Source organism: Lolium rigidum, chromosome 7, assembly GCF_022539505.1.
Source record: "Lolium rigidum isolate FL_2022 chromosome 7, APGP_CSIRO_Lrig_0.1, whole genome shotgun sequence".
Lineage (NCBI taxonomy): Eukaryota > Viridiplantae > Streptophyta > Magnoliopsida > Poales > Poaceae > Lolium > Lolium rigidum.
In genome coordinates this window covers 35703370-35726444 of record NC_061514.1, presented here as the reverse complement: position 1 = coordinate 35726444, position 23075 = coordinate 35703370, and the positions used below count along the sequence as shown (strand labels likewise).

At 44.5% G+C, this 23075-nt stretch overlaps 1 long non-coding RNA gene across 1 annotated transcript; it reads left to right on the top strand.

The window, feature by feature from the left end:
• The first annotated feature begins 356 nt into the window (after positions 1-356).
• Positions 357-15600, top strand: LOC124670609. The gene is made up of 3 exons (XR_006992581.1): positions 357-573; positions 15342-15441; positions 15520-15600. It is a non-coding gene; the product is annotated as an uncharacterized LOC124670609 (long non-coding RNA).
• Positions 15601-23075: the final 7475 nt, after the last annotated feature.

Sequence of the window (23075 nt, the reverse complement as noted above, 5' to 3'; positions counted from 1 at the left end):
AACCTCAACAACCATGTACGGTACTAGAGGTACGATACGTAGGCGGCTCGCACAACAAATGCGTTCCTTATTCTCGCTATACAAAGAGAGCACAACCGTGTGTACCCCCACAACAACTAACTCAACTTGATATTAACATTCTTGTTTTTTATATGAGCAACTCGTGTTGGTTAAAATGAAGAAACATGTTGCTGCCATTCTTAATGATTGCAATGCTGATCTTGAGGTGATGCCTTTGGTTCCCTATTACCTCCTGCTTTTCTCTCTAGCTCAAGTTCATGCACGGCACATGCATGATCCAGAGGCAGATATTTTGAAGTAGAATTGGTCAGTTTGATCATTTCTCTCTAGCTATGGCAGCTTTTTATCCTTGTTCAGTGCAACATTAGTATTTTAGTAAGGTCATACCTGATATATATCCCTTTTAATTCTAGGTGTATTCACATCATCCGGTTCAATACCTGCTATATGGATCAATTTTGCACGTAGACTTCTTTTTTCTGCGACGACCAAACTGAGTTGTCTAAGGTTGTTTCATGTTCTTCTGCGGCCTTCTCCCAGGGATCATGAATGGTGAGAAGAACGCAACACCTTCTATATTGGTTCATTTTGCTTCTATGCTTCCCGTTGTTGTCCTAGGACGGAGTATGGATTGGAATTGCATTGACGGAAGATTGTTCCCATGGTAGCATAGGAAATATATGATTTTAAACATGCAGTGTCTTATTGTCTATGGTTAATGTATTTATCATTTCTTTTTATGCATTATGGTAAATTAAAGAAATACTAGTCTTTCATTTTGTTAGAAAAATTACGTGTGCCAATTTTCTCCATAATGGTCATCATATTATGTAGAATTGTTATTTTGTATATATGTTTCCTATTTTTGATGATTCTTTTAAATTGATATGTTAGGTATTACTTCTATCATCATGCATCGGATCCATTTAGTTTTCCATGTTCTATTCATGTCTTATTTAACTCAGATCTATTAAATACTTAAAATTGACTTTTCTTTTGTCAAGTGTTTCAAAATTTCATGATTTGTGTGTTCTTACTGGTAGACATGTAACACCCCACTTTTTGCAACCTTGATTATTTGTTCTTGTTGCAAAAATTAGGAGGAACCAAAAACTTTTTCTTTAGACTAATTAAGATGAATTGCCTTGATCTGTTTGTTATGATGAATTGCCTTGATCTGTTGGTAGATGAATTGTCTTGATTTGCTTGTTGAGTTTTGTCTTGAGCTACCTCATAGAACAACACCCCTAGTGGTTAAACAAGCAACTCACCAAATAAACCACCTATGTGACTTAGGAAAAGTTGTTTTCCTTTTTTCTCCACATCAAACTTTTCTACCCATGGCAACATGAGTGTGCCTACTTAAAAATTCCTCTTTGTGTCTAAGCTAGCTCAAATCATCCTTGATTCCAAACTTACACCCTTCTCTTATACCCACTCATCCTTGTTGGTTTTGAGGCCATGTCGACCATCTGTGTTGACAGGCTTGAAATGTCCAGACTTTGGCAATTGATCTCTAAGCACCCACAACTGTTATTGTTGACTTCCATGCATGGATCTCATCTATGCAACATCCTCTTCAACCTCCACGTCCTGCATGTCTCAGTCAATCCTTGCAACTCTTATATTCAACTTGATCTTGTACCCTATTCAATGATTCAACACTAGATCACTTCCTTCAATTTTACCTCTTGTTTTTATTCAAGCTTAATCTTCACAAAACCAAGAGTGGGAATGGTGGGTACATTTTGTAGCCATCATCTACCCTTGAGAACACTTCTCCCTAAATTAGTTCTCTTTCTCAAAACCCTACTGTTTTCTTCTCTGGTTTTGACCACAAAACCACTTTTAGTTTTATTAAAGCTTCTCAAAATATTTCTTCAAAGAAAACAAGGAACTAAAATGGGTTTTGTTTTTCATCTCATTTCTACAAAGTACTGATTTCTAGAACCTTACTTTCTGTCATGCTTCCTTTTTTAACAAAAGGCTTGTTTATGGTACCTATACCATTTCTTGTTTTATTTTAAGTTTGAGAAAACTCTACTTTACTTGAGAAAGTAAGTAGAATATTTTGAACCCCTATGTTCTAACTAGTTTTATCTGAACACTTTCAAATTTCATTCCACTTGAGTTCATTCCCAATTGTCCCTAGACAATTGAGGTGTTTCAAATACCTTTCAAACAAGTTCTATTTCAAATAGCAACCTTTGCACATCTCTGATCTACCACATTGTATTTTCCCACATCCTCCAATTCTTGATCAAATGGATGATCATCTGATACTTCCAAATCAATCCCAATTGACCTCCCATTTGTAGAGCAATTTATATTATTTTCCATCATCACCTTGACCTCATGAATTCATGATTTAAGTCACCATATTCTTCATTGTGGGTATATGGTTACTTCACTCACCATCTCTCTTATTCTTGCTCTACCATTGTCTCAACCACCATCACCATTATCTTCTTGGCACAAAGCCATCATGCAACAAATACCATCATGGTATATTTTACCATCACAATCTTTCTCCATCTCTATATCTCTCACATTGTTCATTTTTATTGGTAAGGATGGAGCCGGCCAAATGGTGTATGCATGGCAAAATTCGGCCAGCCATGCCTCCTCATTTCCTTCTCCTTCAAGCCTTGCCTCCCACCTAGCCCAATCACTAAATGAGCAGCCACCCACCTCCACCAATCACAAAGGAGGCAGCCAACTCACTCTCCCTCTATAAAAGCTCCTTGGCCGGCCACCACCTCCCCTTTGGCTCATTTTTCTCACTCTCCACTCCCTCACACTCTCTCCCTGCCCTCCCCCACGAAAATGCTGCTGCCCCTTGCTCCCATGGCCGGCCATGGCCATGGAAAGCCACCAAGATGAAGCTCCCCTCCTCCCTCAAGCTTCCCCTCACCATGAGAGACTCCCTCTCCATCTTCTCCCCAACCCTAGATGGATTAATCTCCTCTTCTTCTTCCTCCATTGCTAAGATTGGATCTTGATGCAGGTGCATGTTGGTCCAAGCATGGAGAAGGTTGAGCAATCCTCAGATCTGAAGCTCTTGACCAAAGTTCGTCCAAAAACTTGCTGTAATTTTTGCTATCTTGCTGTTTCAGATTCTGGTACGATCTTGTAAAATCCACCGAATCTCGTGTGCAGATCCAAATCGAGTGATTCAAAGTTTCGCAGTTAGATACGGAAAAGATCTACAACTTGGCGTTGGTCTCACCCTCAAATTCGTTCCGGATTTTGCATGGTAAATAAAGTTCTGCAAACATGCAGAATCACTGTTTGTTAGATTTCTCCCGTTTTACAAAACCTTTTTGAGCAAACTCAACTGTGGGTGAAAGCCCTCTTCAGTACCTTCATTTTGACGGTGGTTTCACTTCGATTGACCTCCTGAAACTGAAATGGTTCACAGATGAAGATCTGGTCAGATCTGACTTTGTCGAATTAAACCAGGAGCTTGGAGACGAATTTTTGAATGAAACCAACTGGGTAAGAACCACCTATTCAATACCTTTCAGATGCAGCAGACCTCATATTTTTATGATTTGTGTATGATTTGTGATGAATGAAACTTGTTCTGTATGTTCTGCAGACATGGCTGTTAGCTTTTAATTCATCAAAAATTCATTTTTGAACCTAATTGAGTGATTCCACTTCTGTAGGATTACTGAATGTTTTCTTAATCTTCTCAAACAAGTTCCAAACCTTTATCTATTCTGTAACTCCAGAGGTGAAGCAAATGGTATAGACATGAAGTAATCTTGTCAATCCATTTGTGAGAGTTTCAGAAATAATTTGAACCCAAATCCAATTGTGTGTGAATCTCTGTTTAAATACCTTTCAAATGCCGGTGGCCTCATATTTTTAGGATTTTTCTACGATTTATGGCTTACAGATCTTGTTTTCTGTACAGTCAGATTCAAAGAAATTCCTAAAATTTTAGGTTTAATATTTTTGGGTGATTCCAATTGGGTTAGTCTTGTATTAGTACTCGGCTATATAGGAAAAATATTATTAGTCTCTGTTCATACATATTTGTTACTGTTAGTAATGTTTATGTGTGACATGCATTGTTGAAGCAAAACCTTTCGGTTTATTTAAAACCCTTGACCAACTCTTTTTGGTAGAGATGGGCAACCATTGTTTTATGCTTGCAAAGCAAAACCTCTGCAACTTAACATTAGCTCTTTTGTTTAGCTTGAGTTTTAAAATGATGTGGATTATGGTTTGCTTCCTATTTTGGTTGTAGTGTTATGGGAACAAATTATGTTAGGAAAACTGTTTTCTACTTTTCCAAAAATGTTTGAAAATGCATTGTGAATGTTTGTGATGCCAAACTAATGCTCTTGTCCTCTTTATGATGTTATCTACCAGGGGATACTTAGTTGTGCCATGGTGATACCTAGAGAGGCAATTGCTAAGTCGTGGTACTCTCATACCTTCACTAGGTAAATAAATGGGTATTCTTTTAGATGCTTTGTAGTATCTATAAGTCTCTAATATGTTAGCCGTAGAAGAGTGGTTAGCTTTTGATTGTTGATTGTTGCATACTTGTTATGATTGTTGCAATATGATTGATTGTGTTCCATTTATATTTTCCGGCGATAGATGCGAACAATTCCGGGAAGAAGAAGAAGTGGAATCGGGCGAGGATTTTATTTATGTTATTGGGATTCTTATATTGATGGAGCTCGAAGAAGTCCGGGGACAAATAAGCCAAGGCAAGCCATCTTTTGATCTCTGATTTGGTGTCTAGTTGGATGTCATTTGTTGATGTCCAAAGCACCTTGAATTCTATGTGTGTTATTCTCTCAATTTATGTCATCTATTTGTGTTTCCAAGTGGGGTACTCCCTAGTGGTGATACTCCACCTTTGTCATGTGATTAGGGGATACATGGCATCATGGCCGTGCTATTCCCCTTGGTTATCATATATGCCCAACTTGAGCATGCATCATCTCAAGAAAATAACTTACATCACACCCACCCCCTTTGTAGTATAGAGGTATCAATGTCATGATCTTGGTGTATTCTCAACTTGAGAGGAGTATGCCGTGTACCATATTGGAGAGTATGTTGGATAGTGATACTCCACTATCTAAGTTGTATATTTAGCACCACAAATCTGAAAGTATAATCCTCCTTGTGTTGCCATAATACATGCTTACCTTAAAGCAAGTATGATCCACTCCATTACCCTTTTGTTTACACCATCTATGGCGTGATGACTCTCATCTCGGCCGTAGTGCAATAGTAGTTCCACTCATGAAACTATAGGTTGGGAACCCCTCAAGGCTTACCTTGTTGTATATGTTTTATGAAAACCTTGGGTGAGTTAACCCAAGCGTATGGTTTAAGAAAGCAAAGGATCTTGGTAAAGATGTTCGGAAAAGTGGTGTATGGATGTTTGTTGAACAACCAAGGTGTTGTGGGAAAAATGGTTTTAAAAAAGGAGCACTCTGCGTATAAGTGTACACCAGCCCAACTTTTATCGCGCAACCACTCTACCTCGGTGTGGGACGGGGCTTAGCCCGTAGTTTGTTGAAGCCGGCAGAGCACCCTTCACAACTTTCTAGGGAGGGTCATGACGACCTCCGACGCCGGGTTGCGCTCCGGAGGAGGCAATACACTGTCTTAACCGATAGCCGGACGATTACCGAGGGTCTTCTGTCATGGCGCCGGAGATACGCTCAAAAGGAGGTATGCTGCCGGGGTGCCGGGAAGGGGTAAGCCCGCAGGGAAGGACTCGTGCCAGTGGAGATGGGTGAAAGGTTATGTCCAGGTATCCGTCGTGGCATATGTTGTTATGCAGGGATGATGCCCACACGATAGGTATCCGGATAGTTGTGGGGAAAGTGTGCAAACTCTGCAGAGTCAAATCTATTCGAATAGCCGCGTCCGCGGTCATGGACGGGTTGCAAAGGTCTACCTTTACCGGGGCTTGTGTTTTGTTTTGATAAATGCTTTGCAAAGAAAGTGTTGTGTTGGATGTACCGGAAGGGTACGGAAAAAGGGCGTGTGTCGACCATATGGAGATGGTCGTGGAAAAATAAGACCAAGTGGGGAACTTTTTCCTAGTGTTTCATGTAGAGGAACTCTTCTTTAACAAAGATATAGAGATGTCATAGGTATCTTTTGAAGTATCTTCTTCAATAAATATATAGGTATGTCACGAGTAATTCTCTAGCATTCCCGTCAACCGAGATGGACTTATGCTACCTCATCCTCAATAAAGGTCTAGATATGTCTTAGAACTTCCTAAGCGTTCCCATCAATTGAGATGGCGGTGTGCTATCTTTCCTCCTAGATGTTTGGTGGGATGTCCTTGAAACACCATAGTGTCCGCATCACTTGAGATGCCGGCATGCTATATCCACAAGAGAAACTGATTCTCTTTCACATACTATATCCACAAGAGAAACTAATTCTCTTTCACATGCTATATCCACAAGAGAAACTATTCTTCCTCTCTTGTCTCTTTTAGTTAGCTCTGTTAGCATCTTTCTTGATGGTTTGCGAGTACAATTCCAAATGTACTCACGGCTTTGTCCACTGGCTATTTACTTGGCCAGACTTGGAGGAACACGACGGATGAAGAAGGTGTTGGCGACGTCTATGCGAGCTAGGAACGTCTTCCCGGCCGGTTACTGTAGGGTTATGGCAGATGACTTGAGTGCTATCGCACTGCTGAAGTGATGATGCTACTCGATGTTTAGTTAGGCCCTTCGAGGCTATTATGTAAGTATTGGTCATGTGACCATGTTGTAATTTTCTTATTCCGCTTTGTAATGGATGGTGTAATTTGATATCAGTTCGGTTATGTGTTCACGACGCACTGATCATGGGATCGTGAACTGTATACATAACAGGGAATTTCGGGCTGCTAGTCCGGGGTCCCCACAGAGCTGGTATCAGAGCTATCCTGACTGTAGGAGACCTTAGTTAGCATGGACGTTAGTTAGGAAACAAGTACTTGGGCAAAACTATTTACCAAACAGATTGTTTCTTTAATCGGAAGTATAGCTTCTACTCCTCTTATTTATTCAAAGCTTCTAAATTCTTATCTCTCCGCTTTATAAAAAGGTTTGAAATTTTTTGCTCTATTTGTCTCATCCATTTCAAACCTACATATTGGACGATGTCCCCAACTCAGACCGGAGACTCTAACTCAAAGATGGATCAATCCCTCGGGAAGACTCGTGTATGTCCAACAACAGCTGTTCAAGATTGGAGGCCGACTTAGTGTGCAGATAAAAGAATAATAAGATCATGTCTTTGGTTATCACCAAAGTCTGTTAAGGAGCTGACCTTGTTCCTCCGTGGACTTGCACTTTTTGCAGTCGTCAGGGATCAAGCCCTCAGTTTCTTGACTAGTAATTTTTAGGCCAGCCACGGGAAGATCTTGACTTCGGGAGCACCTCAACAACTACCCCTCTGAAGACCTCACGTCCTCGGGATGATGAGACCATAAGATCTACACAGTTTTCGCCTCCACCTCAACATCGACGAGTCAACATCAGGCCTGCGTCACCACCAACTGTTACAAGGATCCCTATTGAAGTCGATGCCAGCAAGATGAAGACGTCGACATATGTGACCAGCCCCAAGCCAATAGGATGGATAGGATAAACTCAATCGCTTTGATTGAACTACCCCCACGTATTAGGCATCCGTGAGGTACTTAGAGTACCATGTATGGTGTGATGATTGCTTGTAGTTTCCTTGTGTGCTGCCTTGAGTGTTTGCATCTGTTTGTTGTGTGCATGTATGTCTTGCTATTTAGACGTTCCCGCCCTTTTTAATTGTTTGAAATTTGTGAAACAGAAATTAAAAATGGAAATCTGCCAGTGTACTGTTTTGCTAATAAAAATAGTTTGGTAGCTCCGATTGATATGATTCCAATTGCACTAGAACCAGTATGAAATTGTCTTTCAGACGCCACTGACCTTGTATTTTTAGGATTTTTGTGCGATTTTTAATAAATAAAACTTGATCACTGTTTCTGGTTAGTATTTTGAGTCTCAAAAATTGAAAAATAAATATTTTTGAATGATTCCAATTGTGTTGATCTTGTTTTGTTACTGTGCATCTAGGAAAAATACCAGTAGCCTCTGTTAGTGGTATTTTGTCTCTGGTTATGGTTGTGTGGGTGTCACATGTAATGATAGGATTAAAAATTTGCCTCGCTGACGTATTGCTAACTGCTAGTTAGTTGGATAGGTTAACGGAAGGCTCTAACTCTAACCCAGTTAGCAGTTGTTTTTCAACCGTCAGGAAAAACTAACCCAGACCCCTATCTACGCCGACTACTTTCAAGATCAGCTGGAGCGACTCTACCACGCCAACGAAGCAGAAGCCCCTACCTTCAAGAGTGACTGCACCTCGGCGAGAAGACATTGGCTCAGTTAACACCGCAAGTGCCTCTTGAAGTGGTGGTCTGCACGTCGCCCCTAAAGATTCTTCAAGTGAGTAAGGAAGATCGACGACTTCTTCAGAAGCCCCAGACAAGAACTACAAGGAAGAAGCTCTGAGTTTTTCCGGAAGCCCGATGAAAAATCTTAAGGGTGGAAGACTTCGTCTTCCACTAAAAGTTGGAGCTAACCGTAACATTTTAAACCTTTCTAAAACACCGTTGGAAACGTGGGATGCACCAACCCCTCTTGAAGCCATGGACTACACAACGCCCTCTGATGATGTTTCAACTCAAGACAAGAGACCGAAGACCTCTTCAAAAAGTGCCCAACAAGACTTCGTGGCCGAAGCTTAGAGTTTTCAAAACCCCCGATGAACAATTTTAAGGGTGGAAGAATTCATCTTCCACCAAAATTTTAAGCTAACTCAAAAAGGTTTTCAAGTCTTCCAATGCACAGTTGGAGTGCAATAATCCTCCCACAGCCTTGAACCCCCTCTAGGATCGCGAAGAAACTACAGATCCAACACCTGCATGGAGTAGTCAACCTCTTCATGAAGCTCGCCATCGGCCGAAATCCATCATGTCTCCCAGAAGATGAAGCAACGACCTTCTCTACAACGGCACGTCTACAGAAGAATGGAGTCTGACTTTAGTTAAACCTTATAACCCCTCTAGTTCCACGCTCAGTAATCTCGGGACGAGATTAGTTTAAGGGTGGAAGATCTGTAACACCCCACTTTTTGCAACCTTGATTATTTGTTCTTGTTGCAAAAATTAGGAGGAACCAAAAACTTTTTCTTTAGACTAATTAAGATGAATTGCCTTGATCTGTTTGTTATGATGAATTGCCTTGATCTGTTGGTAGATGAATTGTCTTGATTTGCTTGTTGAGTTTTGTCTTGAGCTACCTCATAGAACAACACCCCTAGTGGTTAAACAAGCAACTCACCAAATAAACCACCTATGTGACTTAGGAAAAGTTGTTTTCCTTTTTTCTCCACATCAAACTTTTCTACCCATGGCAACATGAGTGTGCCTACTTAAAAATTCCTCTTTGTGTCTAAGCTAGCTCAAATCATCCTTGATTCCAAACTTACACCCTTCTCTTATACCCACTCATCCTTGTTGGTTTTGAGGCCATGTCGACCATCTGTGTTGACGAGGCTTGAAATGTCCGGACTTTGGCAATTGATCTCTAAGCACCCACAACTCGTTATTGTTGACTTCCATGCATGGATCTCATCTATGCAACATCCTCTTCAACCTCCACGTCCTGCATGTCTCAGTCAATCCTTGCAACTCTTATATTCAACTTGATCTTGTACCCTATTCAATGATTCAACACTAGATCACTTCCTTCAATTTTACCTCTTGTTTTTATTCAAGCTTAATCTTCACAAAACCAAGAGTGGGAATGGTGGGTACATTTTGTAGCCATCATCTACCCTTGAGAACACTTCTCCCTAAATTAGTTCTCTTTCTCAAAACCCTACTGTTTTCTTCTCTGGTTTTGACCACAAAACCACTTTTAGTTTTATTAAAGCTTCTCAAAATATTTCTTCAAAGAAAACAAGGAACTAAAATGGGTTTTGTTTTTCATCTCATTTCTACAAAGTACTGATTTCTAGAACCTTACTTTCTGTCATGCTTCCTTTTTAACAAAAGGCTTGTTTATGGTACCTATACCATTTCTTGTTTTATTTTAAGTTTGAGAAAACTCTACTTTACTTGAGAAAGTAAGTAGAATATTTTGAACCCCTATGTTCTAACTAGTTTTATCTGAACACTTTCAAATTTCATTCCACTTGAGTTCATTCCCAATTGTCCCTAGACAATTGAGGTGTTTCAAATACCTTTCAAACAAGTTCTATTTCAAATAGCAACCTTTGCACATCTCTGATCTACCACATTGTATTTTCCCACATCCTCCAATTCTTGATCAAATGGATGATCATCTGATACTTCCAAATCAATCCCAATTGACCTCCCATTTGTAGAGCAATTTATATTATTTTCCATCATCACCTTGACCTCATGAATTCATGATTTAAGTCACCATATTCTTCATTGTGGGTATATGGTTACTTCACTCACCATCTCTCTTATTCTTGCTCTACCATTGTCTCAACCACCATCACCATTATCTTCTTGGCACAAAGCCATCATGCAACAAATACCATCATGGTATATTTTACCATCACAATCTTTCTCCATCTCTATATCTCTCACATTGTTCATTTTTATTGGTAAGGATGGAGCCGGCCAAATGGTGTATGCATGGCAAAATTCGGCCAGCCATGCCTCCTCATTTCCTTCTCCTTCAAGCCTTGCCTCCCACCTAGCCCAATCACTAAATGAGCAGCCACCCACCTCCACCAATCACAAAGGAGGCAGCCAACTCACTCTCCCTCTATAAAAGCTCCTTGGCCGGCCACCACCTCCCCTTTGGCTCATTTTTCTCACTCTCCACTCCCTCACACTCTCTCCCTGCCCTCCCCCACGAAAATGCTGCTGCCCCTTGCTCCCATGGCCGGCCATGGCCATGGAAAGCTCACCAAGATGCAGCTCCTTCCTCCCTCAAGCTTCCCCTCACCATGAGAGACTCCCTCTCCATCTTCTCCCCAACCCTAGATGGATTAATCTCCTCTTCTTCTTCCTCCATTGCTAAGATTGGATCTTGATGCAGGTGCATGTTGGTCCAAGCATGGAGAAGGTTGAGCAATCCTCAGATCTGAAGCTCTTGACCAAAGTTCGTCCAAAAACTTGCTGTAATTTTTGCTATCTTGCTGTTTCAGATTCTGGTACGATCTTGTAAAATCCACCGAATCTCGTGTGCAGATCCAAATCGAGTGATTCAAAGTTTCGCAGTTAGATACGGAAAAGATCTACAACTTGGCGTTGGTCTCACCCTCAAATTCGTTCCGGATTTTGCATGGTAAATAAAGTTCTGCAAACATGCAGAATCACTGTTTGTTAGATTTCTCCCGTTTTACAAAACCTTTTTGAGCAAACTCAACTGTGGGTGAAAGCCCTCTTCAGTACCTTCATTTTGACGGTGGTTTCACTTCGATTGACCTCCTGAAACTGAAATGGTTCACAGATGAAGATCTGGTCAGATCTGACTTTGTCGAATTAAACCAGGAGCTTGGAGACGAATTTTTGAATGAAACCAACTGGGTAAGAACCACCTATTCAATACCTTTCAGATGCAGCAGACCTCATATTTTTATGATTTGTGTATGATTTGTGATGAATGAAACTTGTTCTGTATGTTCTGCAGACATGGCTGTTAGCTTTTAATTCATCAAAAATTCATTTTTGAACCTAATTGAGTGATTCCACTTCTGTAGGATTACTGAATGTTTTCTTAATCTTCTCAAACAAGTTCCAAACCTTTATCTATTCTGTAACTCCAGAGGTGAAGCAAATGGTATAGACATGAAGTAATCTTGTCAATCCATTTGTGAGAGTTTCAGAAATAATTTGAACCCAAATCCAATTGTGTGTGAATCTCTGTTTAAATACCTTTCAAATGCCAGTGGCCTCATATTTTTAGGATTTTTCTACGATTTATGGCTTACAGATCTTGTTTTCTGTACAGTCAGATTCAAAGAAATTCCTAAAATTTTAGGTTTAATATTTTTGGGTGATTCCAATTGGGTTAGTCTTGTATTAGTACTGGCTATATAGGAAAAATATTATTAGTCTCTGTTCATACATATTTGTTACTGTTAGTAATGTTTATGTGTGACATGCATTGTTGAAGCAAAACCTTTCGGTTTATTTAAAACCCTTGACCAACTCTTTTTGGTAGAGATGGGCAACCATTGTTTTATGCTTGCAAAGCAAAACCTCTGCAACTTAACATTAGCTCTTTTGTTTAGCTTGAGTTTTAAAATGATGTGGATTATGGTTTGCTTCCTATTTTGGTTGTAGTGTTATGGGAACAAATTATGTTAGGAAAACTGTTTTCTACTTTTCCAAAAATGTTTGAAAATGCATTGTGAATGTTTGTGATGCCAAACTAATGCTCTTGTCCTCTTTATGATGTTATCTACCAGGGGATACTTAGTTGTGCCATGGTGATACCTAGAGAGGCAATTGCTAAGTCGTGGTACTCTCATACCTTCACTAGGTAAATAAATGGGTATTCTTTTAGATGCTTTGTAGTATCTATAAGTCTCTAATATGTTAGCCGTAGAAGAGTGGTTAGCTTTTGATTGTTGATTGTTGCATACTTGTTATGATTGTTGCAATATGATTGATTGTGTTCCATTTATATTTTCCGGCGATAGATGCGAACAATTCCGAGAAGAAGAAGAAGTGGAATCGGGCGAGGATTTTATTTATGTTATTGGGATTCTTATATTGATGGAGCTGAAGAAGTCCGGGGACAAATAAGCCAAGGCAAGCCATCTTTTGATCTCTGATTTGGTGTCTAGTTGGATGTCATTTGTTGATGTCCAAAGCACCTTGAATTCTATGTGTGTTATTCTCTCAATTTATGTCATCTATTTGTGTTTCCAAGTGGGGTACTCCTAGTGGTGATACTCCACCTTTGTCATGTGATTAGGGGATACATGGCATCATGGCCGTGCTATTCCCCTTGGTTATCATATATGCCCAACTTGAGCATGCATCATCTCAAGAAAATAACTTACATCACACCCACCCCCTTTGTAGTATAGAGGTATCAATGTCATGATCTTGGTGTATTCTCAACTTGAGAGGAGTATGCCGTGTACCATATTGGAGAGTATGTTGGATAGTGATACTCCACTATCTAAGTTGTATATTTAGCACCACAAATCTGAAAGTATAATCCTCCTTGTGTTGCCATAATACATGCTTACCTTAAAGCAAGTATGATCCACTCCATTACCCTTTTGTTTACACCATCTATGGCGTGATGACTCTCATCTCGGCCGTAGTGCAATAGTAGTTCCACTCATGAAACTATAGGTTGGGAACCCCTCAAGGCTTACCTTGTTGTATATGTTTTATGAAAACCTTGGGTGAGTTAACCCAAGCGTATGGTTTAAGAAAGCAAAGGATCTTGGTAAAGATGTTCGGAAAAGTGGTGTATGGCTGTTTGTTGAACAACCAAGGTGTTGTGGGAAAAATGGTTTTAAAAAAGGAGCACTGCGTATAAGTGTACACCAGCCCAACTTTTATCGCGCAACCACTCTACCCTGGTGTGGGACGGGGCTTAGCCCGTAGTTTGTTGAAGCTGGCAGGAGCACCCTTCACAACTTTCTAGGGAGGGTCATGACGACCTCCGACGCCGGGTTGCGCTCCGGAGGAGGCAATACACTGTCTTAAGCGATAGCCGGACGATTACCGAGGGTCTTCGTCATGGCGCCGGAGATACGCTCAAAAGGAGGTATGCTCGCCGGGTGCCGGGAAGGGGTAAGCCCGCGAGGAAGGACTCGTGCCGGTGGAGATGGGTGAAAGGTTATGTCCAGGTATCCGTCGTGGCATATGTTGTTATGCGAGGATGATGCCCACACGATAGGTATCCGGATAGTTGTGGGGAAAGTGTGCAAACTCGCAGAGTCAAATCTATTCGAATAGCCGCGTCCGCGGTCATGGACGGGTTGCAAAGGTCTACCTTTACCGGGGCTTGTGTTTTGTTTTGATAAATGCTTTGCAAAGAAAGTGTTGTGTTGGATGTACTCGGAAGGGTACGGAAAAGAGCGTGTGTCGACCATATGGAGATGGTCGTGGAAAAATAAGACCAAGTGGGGAACTTTTTCCTAGTGTTTCATGTAGAGGAACTCTTCTTTAACAAAGATATAGAGATGTCATAGGTATCTTTTGAAGTATCTTCTTCAATAAATATATAGGTATGTCACAGTAATTCTCTAGCATTCCCGTCAACTGAGATGGACTTATGCTACCTCATCCTCAATAAAGGTCTAGATATGTCTTAGAACTTCCTAAGCGTTCCCATCAATTGAGATGGCGGTGTGCTATCTTTCCTCCTAGATGTTTGGTGGGATGTCCTTGAAACACCATAGTGTCCGCATCACTTGAGATGCCGGCATGCTATATCCACAAGAGAAACTGATTCTCTTTCACATACTATATCCACAAGAGAAACTAATTCTCTTTCACATGCTATATCCACAAGAGAAACTATTCTTCCTCTCTTGTCTCTTTTAGTTAGCTCTGTTAGCATCTTTCTTGATGGTTTGCGAGTACAATTCCAAATGTACTCACGGCTTTGTCCACGGCTATTTACTTGGCCGGACTTGGAGGAACACGACGGATGAAGAAGGTGTTGGCGACGTCTATGCGAGCTAGGAACGTCTTCCCGATCGGTTGCACTGTAGGGTTATGGCAGATGACTTGGGTACTCGCGCTGCTGAAGTGATGATGCTACTCGATGTTTAGTTAGGCCCTTCGAGGCTATTATGTAAGTATTGGTCATGTGACCATGTTGTAATTTTCTTATTCCGCTTTGTAATGGATGGTGTAATTTGATATCAGTTCGGTTATGTGTTCACGACGCACTGATCATGGGATCGTGAACTGTATACATAACAGGGAATTTCGGGCTGCTAGTCCGGGGTCCCCACAAGACATGATGCTATCTTTTGTCTATAATACATAACCACGCGTCTAAATGCGTATTTGAGAAAAACTTGAAGATACCGACCCTACAAGATTTTGTTGCTCTTAAATCTGGATCTCGTGAGTTATTTTGCTAGAAGATCAACATGTCTATAATTGTTCCAATCCTCTATTTCATATATACTGTCTTAGTTGTTTATATACTGGTTATGTCAATGTTTAAGATGCATTACATGATTAAGTTCGGATCGCTTGATATTGTTCGCAATATTATTCAGCTGTTTTGTGGAACAAAGGGAGTATGACTTGTTTTGTTCATTAGTCGTATGGCAATAGGAAAAATGCTTGAGCTTCCTGGGGAAAAAAGCTGGTAATTCATTTGGTGAACCAAGTGGTAATTCTGATAAAGTTAAAGACATGAGGTAAGAGCATTTTTTCAGGAATACTTCTTCTTGACAAGTTCATGATCATTCCTTAACATTGTTTTGTTTTCATACTAGCTCTAGTCTTATCAAGCACGGCCTTAGCTATCATGGAAACGATTTACTCTACTCAGGTGTGTTTCTTATATCAAGTCACTATATCCGATGAACTCTATATTTGCATGGGAAACACCCGTCTAGCCCTTTCGAGTTTCTTGTGAGCTTATTGTTACCCCTCTATTCTCTAGAGTCATACCCCCTTTGTTCCAAATTACTATGCACACTACCTTTTACCGATTTTTTATATTACTCTATGCGATGGTGTCCTGGAGCCACAGTTTCTGAAATTACCCCTCTAGAGTCAGCAACCTTAAGGGGAAGGGGAGCGGAACGAGGACAGATTGGAGTGCGTGGTCAGACAAGGCGATGAGGAGCACACAGATGGCTGTGTGATGGATTGGTGCGCGGCCAACCACGGTGAGGAGGAGCGTGCTGGTTTGCACCATGGACCATTGTGCAGGGGATGGATATGAGTTCGGCCAGAGACTGGGAGGAGGTGCTTGTGTGCTACTGTTATCACCAGAATTTGACCGGATCAGAGGTGGGCCGCGATTAAAGATGGGCTTGAAGAATATACATGGAAGAAATACATGAATCGGCCTTATATGCAAAGTTTGGGCTAGCTTGCCCGTGTATCTGTAATATAGTAGGATACGTGTCGGTTAGATAGAGTTTGGCTCGTGCACGGTTGGGATTATTCCCACGTTAGAAAGTCTACGGACTATAAATATGTATCTAGGGTTTATGAAATAAACAACAATCACGTTCACCACAAACCAATCTAGGCGCATCGCCAACTCCCTTGTCTCGAGGATTTCTTCCGGGTAAGCATCATGCTGCCTAGATCGCATCTTGCGATCTAGGCAGTACACGTTTATTCGTTGTTCATGCGTTGCTCGTACTGAAGCCTTGTTGATGGCGGGCAACATAGTTATCATAGATGTGTTAGGGTTAGCATTGTTTCATCGTATCATATGCTTTCGTCCATGCAACCCTTAGACGTCTAGCCGCCCTTACACCTATCTTGGGTGTAAGGGCGGCACCCCGCTTGATCATTATTTAGTAGATCCGATCCGTTATGATTGCTCCTTGTTCTTCAAGGATTAGTTTAATATCTGCATAGTTAGGCCTTACAAACGGGTTGAAGGATCCAGTGGCACGTGGGGTGTAGTTTGCTAGCCCTAGGCAAGATGTTCGGGGATCAACTTCATGTTGGTTTTTAGGCCTTGTCTAGGGTCGGTTTACGATCACCGTGCGTGGCCGCCAGGCTCAATCACGTGTAGGATGTTCCGATTATGTGGTGAAAACCCTAAATCGTAGTAGGTCGTTTTAGCTTTATTTTGATCAAGCGGGACCACCATCTGACCGTACACCTCGTACGGATCATGGGTGGATCGGCTCCTTGAGCCGATTCACGGGACAACTCGAGAGCCGATCGAGGCTCGTATTTAATGTTTACGTGTATGCCATGCGGGAAACTAAGCGAGGCAAATCCAACACCTTCCCGACCGGGTATAGGTCGGGTGGCACGCCCTTGCACCAGCATCGGACGTGCGTGCCGGAGTCTTTGTGGGCCGTCGCTCGAGGGACCGAGGGCCAGCCGCAGTCCTGGGAGCCTCCCGGCTCTACTCGTGTTGCCCGTCGCTGCTCGCCGGTGGGTTTCGACCGCAACACATTTCGGCACGCCCGGTGGGACAGTCTTCGACATCAACCGCATCGCCATCTACATCAGAGATGGCGGAAGGCACTCCAGTCACATACGAGGATCTCACTGAGGAGCTCAAGAAGAAGTATGATGAGGTCAAAGCGATCCTCGAAGCCGACCTCATCGGCTCTTTCCACAGAACCCGCTCACACGGCATCAGGTGGAAGGGGTTCTCACCTGAAGGCGCGCTCGATGGAGTGGACCTGTCCGCCCCGTCAGAAGAACGCACCAGGTCCCTGCGTCAGGAGATTAACTTCATGGTAGCTCATTCGCTGCACCGCCATTCTGAGAGCCTGGTGAACACTTTGGAGCGTGTCGCTCTTCGGGTGATCCAAGAAATCATGAGGCATCAGTACTCTCCGCCAGGACCAGCTCTAGGGACTCACCAAGGAGAGATGCCACTCCAGTCCCGACCACCGCTGCCATTCGCGGTGGCAGCACCAGAAGTGCCGATTTCACCGGCATACGTCGTCTACAAGATCGGTGGTGACCCTAGTGATTACCGGTTCTTGCATGAGGCGCCTAAGGAGATCCCTCACGGATACACGTGCACATACGTGCCGACGGCACGATGGCGGGCACTCACAAACCAGACTGCAACAACAGGGACTTCTGGAACAGCAGGAGGAACTTCGGGAACAGATCTTGAAAAGCAGACGTGGCTAGCTAAGTACGCTACTCCGATAAACCTCCAGAGTCCAACTCCTGCAGTTGGCTCAGAGCTTGAGAAACAAGCATGGCTGGCTAAGTATGCCACTCCGGCAAATCTTCAGAGTTCGACTCCTGCAGCCACCACCGCGGATCAGATCAGTACAATCTTGAGAGACCAGTTCGGCATGGTGCCGAAAAGGAGGGCAATCGGCTATTCCAAGCCGTACCCCAATGAGTACGAGTTGATCCCACTACCACCCAAATATCGGCTCCCCGAATTCTCCAAATTTAGTGGATCGGATGGTTCCGGCTCAATCGAGCATGTGAGCCGATATTTGGCACAGGCTGGGCACGATCTCAGCATCGGATGAGCTGTGTGTGAGGTTCTTCGCACAGTCCCTCACGGGATCGGCTTTCGGGTGGTACGCATCGCCGCCACCGAGACTCAATCCGGACTTGGAAGCGGTTGGAGGAGCAGTTCCACATGCGGTATCACTCGAGGCTTCCGAGGCTGGCATTGCCGATCTAGCACAAGTACGACGAAGCGCGGAGAAACGGTGTCGAATACGTTGACTGCCAAAACCCACCGGCGGGCAGCGGCCTTGTCAACACTCGTAGAGCCGGGGGAGCCTAGAGCTGCGGCTGGCCGAGACCCCTCCGAGCGACGGCCCGCAATGCTCTTCCGGTCACACGCGGTGTTGCGAAGTGCAGGGCGTGCCACCCGACCTATACCTGGTCAGGAAGGTGATGAGGTTGCCTCGCTTAGTTTCCTGCGGGGCATACATGTAAACATTAAATACGAGCCTCGATCGGCTCTCAGGTTATCCTGTGAATCGGCTCAAAGAGCCGATCCACCCATGATCCGTACGGGGTGCACGAATACTTGGCGGTCCTGCTTGATCAAGATAAAGCTAATGAGATCTACGGCGATTTAGGGTTTTCACCGCATAACCGGATCATCCTACTCCAGGTTGGGCCTTGCGGCCACGCACGGTGCTCGTAAGCCGATCCTAAACAAGGCCGGAAAACCAACATGAAGCTGATTCTAGGAACATCCCGTTTAGGACTTGCGAACGCCACCCTACGTGCCCACTGGATCCTCCCCCCATTGTAAGGCCAAACTATTGCGGATATTAAACTAATCCTTGTAGAACAAGGAGCAATCGTAACGGATCAGATCTACTAAATAATGATCAAGCGGGTGCCGCCCCACACCCGAGATAGGCGTGAGGGCGGCTAGATATGCAAGGGTTGCACTACGTAAGCATGCTTAAACGAAGAACAATGCTAACCCTAACACATCTAATGATAACTACGTTGCTCGCCATCAAAAGCGCTTCGAGTACGAGCAACGCATGAACAACGTGGGGCTTGTGCTTTGCCTAGATCGCAAGATGCGATCTAGGCAACATGTCGCTACCCGATAGAAACCCTCGAGACGAAGGAGTTGGCGATGCGCCGAGATTGGTTTGTTTTTGGGGTTGAACGTGAGTTGTTGTTTATTCCATAAACCCTAGGTACATATTTATAGTCCAGGGGACTTTCTAATGTGGGCATGCACTAAACCGTGCACGACTAAGATTCTATCTCTAAACTAAAATAGGTCTAATATGTTACAGATACACGGGCAATTAAGCCCAACAGGCCGATTCATATAATTCTCCACGTATATTTCCTTAAGCCCATCTTGACTGCGGCCCACCTCTGACTCGGTTAAATTCTGGTGATAACACATGCCCCCCTGGTTTTGGAAATGGTATTTCCAAAATCATTACGCTTCCTTTCGTCGGGTCATGTCGTGGCGAGAACCGTCGCGATATCCGTTACCATGATGACTTGCCTTCTCAACTTCGTGATTTGGCAGTCTTTTCTTTTTCTTTCAAACACCACTTCCTCGGAAACTGCTGTGGCATTGAATTCTCATCATCTCCCCTCCTATTTAACCGCTATGCACAGTTCTGCTCTGTATCCTCCTCGCATTAGCAGTCCAAAAAATCCCCCCAGCGCCATCATGTCTTCTTCCTCTTCTGCCCTATCGGACCCTTCCAACCAGTCCTCCATATCCCGCGAGCCGACGCCGGAGCATAACCCGGCGGCAGCCCATGCGGCCAACACCCGCCGTGCCATTGCGGCCGGGGAGGAGTCAGACCATGACTTCTCCATCTGGTCCGAGGACGACCAGTCCTCGACGGACGGGGAGAGCGACCTTCGTTTCCTCGCCGACGGGGAATCGGAGGAGGAGAGCGATGACGATCGCTTCTCCTGGGACGACTTCACCTCCTCCGAGGGGGTGGTGGAGGAAGAAGAGGAGGAGGAGGACGATGACGACGACGACTCCCTCGAGGGCTACCCACCGGCGAAGCGCCTTCGCATGTGGTGGGACGACGACGGCGAGCGACGACGAAGATGGAGACGAAGCCCCGGTGGAGGGCTATGGGAGTAGCGACGAGAGCCCATCGGCAGCGGTGCCGATGAAAGCTCGATGATGAGGGCAGTGATGGCCCGTAGATAGGACCTCTAGCATAGGGTCAGTAGTAGCAGATTGGGGCAATGTATCCCCTAGTATTTCCTTTTGAGGGCAATTAGCTCTTTATATAAGAAAACTCGCCTATCAATGAAGAACTGTTCCCTAATTCGAGTTTGCCGATTTCTTCTGAGTTTGATTGAGCCGATTTGCCTCTCCTACTGACCTTGCCGATTTGCCTTCTTCGCCAATGTGTAATGAGCCGATAACAACGCATCGGTCCTTCGACATTCATCCTTCCACTCTTCAACTCCTTAGCGAGCGTTCATCGCTTTGTGAAGAAGGTTGTAACGAGGATCAGCCGATGGTACTTCAATCGGCTTTTCAATGGAGCACCTACCAGGCCTGTTGCCCCCCGAGTCTCAGCCAACGCAAAACAGAGACGAGGATACGCGCATGAACTGTGCAGACCTGGGCCTGATCGTATGTGGGGAAGTTCCTTATGCAGCGTCAGCCGATTTGAACACAAATCGGCCTCTCTGAGCGGAAAGCCTTCAAGGTGAGCTGCCCCCCCGAGCTCTTACTCGAGGCGAGAATGTGCCACAGCCGATCCTCTTTCTTCCTCCGACGGTCGATAATCTTTCGTTTCAGCTGCACTAGCCCCACAGATTGGACATCCTGGATTTGGTGAAGGCTTGATAATCCTCGCACAACTAGAGTCGATGGCTACGCATCGGCTATTTCTTGATTCTGAAGTCGATGTCTGCTGCATCGGCTGTGCTCGAAAATTTTCGAATTTTCACTTTTTTTTTTTTTACTGGCCGACATCGTGCATCGGCCCCCATATTCCAATACCCATCAACAAAAGATGAGATGCTTCGTTGCATATCCTCGTATTTTCATATACACGGGTGCCCCCCGAGCCGATTCTGTCAAGAAAATTGATGGTATCGGCTCTGTTGGATAACATGTTGAACCCAAGCAGAAAGGTAGGTGAGGATAATTTTGGCCGATTACTGGAATCGGCCTCCACGTTGCTTGCTCGTTGAAGGTCTTGTAAGTTCCCTTCGTAAATTTTTTGGGGCCGATTACAAGGATCAGCCTCTCCTGGTTTGCTCATTGGTTTGATCTTGCTACTTGGTCAGGCTGGATGAAACCAACCCAACCTCTGACTTGATGCGCTTGCTGTCGTCCACCTTGAGTGCTCCGTAGAGTCGTGGAGGGCTAAGCTCTGTCGGCAAGACGAGTACCATGTTTGTGCCAGCCGATGTCCCATCATCGGCTTTCCTCTGTTTGGGGCGCCACTCCATTTTCCGTGGACGACCCTCTTCATCCGGGGTTCGCTGAACTTTTGCAGCCCGGATCGGGCCGTGCCTTCCTTAGCGTATGCGGGTACAACCTTTCGGCTTCCTCCGGGCCGCGCAATCGGCTGAACCTCGCGCTTTTGGGAACGGCTGAGTCCGTCGGGGCACCACCTTGGCCGGTGGTCCTGTCTTCTTCCACTTCTCCCTCGTCTTCTGAATCCTCAAGATCTGCCCAACGAGGTGACTCAGCGCGTTTGCTTTGTGACGGGAGAGGCCCTAGGCGCTCGAACACAGACACGTTGGCTGCCTCCTTCTTTTTCTGATTGCATTCTGGGCAATTGCCGATTGTGGGCAATCGGCTCATTCCTGAATCCCAGCAGTGTCTGAAGAAAGGGCAGTCCCAATGCCTGGCGTTGTCGTCTTGCTCCCTTGATGCTTCCGTGGCATAGCGCTCGTGCTCCTCCTCATCGCGATTCTGCAGACGATATCTTCGGCTTCTCTAGCCAAACGATCTTCTCTATCATTGTAATTGGGTCGCCGGCGTTGGTCATACCGACTAACATATTTGTTGAGGAGGTGATCGAGAGAGGGTCGCTGATATCTTATATTCTTCACCTCTCCCTCTGCGACATAGCGCCTGCCATCATGACGGAGCCGATCGCGTGGAGCGGCCTCTTCGTATCCTTGCTTGTGAGAGCAGGCTGCCCTCATCTCCATCTTTGCCGAGTGGTTTCCAAGTCCTACCATGTTGATGCTGAACGAGGGACCTGGCTGGCAACCTTCAGGGTAGATGATTTCTACCATGTTAACGGCGGGGAAGGGTTGGGTGTCGACCTTCATGGCGTACTTGGTTGAAAATTAGTCGCCCCTTCTCTATCGCCGCTTGGATGTGCCGACGCCACACCCGGCGGTCGTTGGTGGCATGGGAAAGCGAGTTGTGGAATTTGCGATACGGCTTTCCGTTTAGCTCCTTCGCCGTGGGGAACTTGAGACCTTCAGGAATCGTCAAGCTGTTTCTCCTTGAGCGAGGAGGTCGAAGATTTGTTCGAGTCTTGGTTACGTCAAAATCAAATCCCCGGGCGGCCCCGGTGGCTTTACCCATTTGCGGGCCACGGGGTTCCCCCGAGTCCACTCAGCCATCGCTATCTCTTGGCCTCCCGCGGGCACTTCATCCTCTTCCGTATCGACCATAACTACTGCACGTTTGAACTTGTCTTGGTATAGGTCGGGGTGGCGCTCGTTCATATGCCGATAGTTTCGAACCATGTGCGCCAGCGAGGGATAATCTGCTTGGGAGGCCATGTCCTTGAGCTGTGTTGCAAGGCCTGCTATTGCCAACTCGACTGCTTCCTTTTCAGTTATACGAACCGAATAACATCGGTTCCTGAGATTCCTGAAGCGCTGGATGTACTCTGTCACCGTTTCCCCGCGCTTCTGACGTAGTTGTGCT